This window comes from Neodiprion fabricii, chromosome 4 (genome assembly GCF_021155785.1).
Source record: "Neodiprion fabricii isolate iyNeoFabr1 chromosome 4, iyNeoFabr1.1, whole genome shotgun sequence".
NCBI classification, from domain to species: domain Eukaryota; kingdom Metazoa; phylum Arthropoda; class Insecta; order Hymenoptera; family Diprionidae; genus Neodiprion; species Neodiprion fabricii.
Window position 1 is genome coordinate 2,765,718 of NC_060242.1, and position 3,246 is coordinate 2,768,963.

Below are 3,246 nucleotides of genomic sequence, written 5' to 3' on the forward strand. Positions count from 1 at the left end.
TGTCACTTTTATTAAAAAATGATACTTAACAATCAACTGCAAATGTAAAAGAATTGATAAACAAAGTTGCTGAATCAATATAAAAACTTCAAGACTTATTCGCCAACATAAACACGACAGAAACAAACCTTATAAGTACTAAACAAAGGTTTTGGTTATTATTCGATGTACAGATCGAACTTCATTTATCTCAATAGAAACTCCAAAAAAAAAAAAAACACTTTTTCACATCGACCTGTGTAATTTATGTCTCCCGGAGAGTTAGACAGGCGGTATTCTTAATTTGAAACCGGGTGTCTCTTTCGCATGTCCCTACGTGTCTGTCCACGTGTGTCGACGACAGGTATTGAAATTCGCGGTGTAACATAAAGCCGTGGAATTTCGGCCGGGTTGCAAAACGTTGAAAATTCTTGCGGCATATACATGTCGAATTAATCCGCAAAAGCTCATCGCTCAGGCCCTTGAAAGAGCTCAAGAATCGATACCAACTTGTTTTCACGCCGGAAATAAACGGATGAGGCGTTCCGCGTGCACGGACGAATCTGGAACTTTTTACCTTCACCTGGTCGAATGGTTGGAGTATGAGTCGTAAAATCACTGGTTCCCGTCTCATTTCATTTCTGTGCGTGATCGAGGATAGGAAGAATTTTTCCGGGTGTACGAATTTGCAAAAGAGACTGGCAAGAAGGAAAAATGACGGCTCGTTGTCTCCGCACGTGGTGAGTGTAAACTGTAAAGGCGGACGCAAGTATTTTTTAAACGTAAAAATAGACGCACGGTGTTTTTATTTGTCAACGACCAACGCAATAGTTATGTACCTACTCGCCGTAAGCTAAGACAGGGATTCCCGCGTTAATTGGCTACGCGGCGGCACATGTCACGAATCCGGAATGACGAAGAGTCCGTCTTGCGAAACTAAATGCCAGTTTTGAAATGACTCGTTAACTTCTGAGCTCGTAACGACGTACACTGTATACCGATTAGCGGAATCATTCCGATCGAGTATGGAAGCCTGAACACACCTCCGTACGTAGATCCGAAATTGTCGACGTATTTTCACTGTGAAATAAACAAGTCTACGGTGAAACGAACAAATTGTGCAAAAGGCGAACGCACCTTGCACGGATTAACAATGTCGAGTTCTCCGGATATTTCAAATAACCTGTCATCGCGCTTTGTTTTGCGGCTTTAGAAAAGCGCCAAAACTTATTGCACTTGAGACTTGACGAGCGGTACTCTTGTTCGTCGTTTTATCAATACCGCGTACGTTGCCCGGAGATGAAAATTTTCCTTGATTTAAAGTCGATCCTCGAACGCTCGACGGACGCAGATAATGCGCGTTGGTTTCCCCCTTTAGTCAGATTTAATGGTGCGAAGTTCGAATGGCGAAGCACTTGAAGCTGGGCAAAAGCAAGCACACGCAAGTGCCACGACAATCAATAATCCTTCATTGATTTTTCTTCGAGCCCATTCCGCGTCGGAGCTTTACAGCTCGTGCAGCGAGCTATGTGTCATTCGGATTGTGCCGCACTCACCAGACGAGTCGGTCTTGGTCGTTACGGACACCCATGGATGCCTGTATTCTCATGTACGTACCCACCATACGTGCCGCTTGTATAATTCTAGCGGTTTAAACTGCATGTGCAACCGATGCAACTGGCCCCACTCAGAAAGCACCAAGATGCACCAAGGCTCCGGCAATGAACTAGATAGGTGGGGAACAGTGTGTCTAGGTTAGTATAGCAAGAACTGTGCATACACAGTAGCTGACGTATTAAATGAGATTTCAACGACGACGGACAGGACAGTGCCTCTCATTGTCTCGGTCACGTACGTTACACGCTACGTTACTCATCGACTGCACGTTGTGACCAGTCTTCGAAGTCGATCGTACAGTTGACGAAATCGCCGTTACGTATGTGCCCACACACGGGGAAGCTCCTCAGTCGAGGAACAATTAAGGATTCGTCTCAGCCGGAATCCCCGATTTCAATACGATTGTTAGACTCGATTGAGCGACGCTGCCGTCTCTTTTATGTTGAGAGCTGCAAACGACGGCGCGTGTTTCTTCTTCTCGGTAGAGATTATTATTCTATATTCATCGCGGCATATATTAATGTTTATACCGTCGAATGGCAATGATCTACATAGGTACGCTGGTACACCACAGTTGAATGGCGAACGTATATCATAGCAGTAAATGCCGTTTAAAATTATGTCGGTATAAGTAGTAATATCACGCTAAGTGCAGTATATACGATACGTAAAGGAGAAGATGATATCAATTTCACACAAATAGGTCGACCACCTGCATATTCAACGTTGCAACTTTCATTGGTGTTAAAACCGAATCGCGATGTTCCTTATACGGAATTTGTTATTCAACGCGAATCAAACCTCCGATTAGTTCACAGATGCTTCTACGGTGTTACGTATCCCAGCTAAAAATGATCACGAATCTTCGTAGCATGTTTAAAATACACAAAAAAAAAAGAAAGTAATTCAAACTTTTCAAATAACAATTGACCTTTGGTAATGAATGAAGTCAATTTATCGATGCTGAACAATTGTTCTTGACAAATCATGCCACGTCTTGCTCGTCGGCCATACTGCCAACCATTCTTCCACTCGCGTTCCTAAATGGTTCAACGAAAGAAAGATGCGGGACTCGTTATCGGCGCGAGTCGCCACGTCTTCATGCTTTCACGATCAAGTTCGAGGGGCTGGCATTGGCCTGTGCTTTAACGAGATCTCGGTACTACCGAGCAAGCAAAGCTATCGGAACTGAACTCTCACCACGTGATTCACTCTCTGAGCTCGCGCGTTCGTATTCACTCTCTTTCGCCTGATCAGGCTGCTCGTCGAGAGGCCTCGGTATTCTCTCGTCTATCCGCACTGCCAGCTTGGTAAAGGAATCGATGAACCATCGATGAAAGAAACTTGACGGATCGATTGAGAGGCGACACTTGCGTGTAGCGTTCGGATCTTCTTACTGCTGTACCTGAGAACTCGCGAAAGTTAAGAATCAGGTTTTCCCGATACGCCTACGAAGCCTAACCTGGAAGGCACGATCCGCTGATCTTGATGGTTGGTGTCTTTTCTCTCCTCTATAACATTTGCCGAGAGGATAAGTCGGCCAGAGTATAAATATAAAGGTGCAGGCGGTGTGTTGTTGCAGTCTGCTCCACTTGCAGCACTTTCATGACAACCGAGACTTTCGAGTTCTCTCGCCGTAACGCGCTCTCG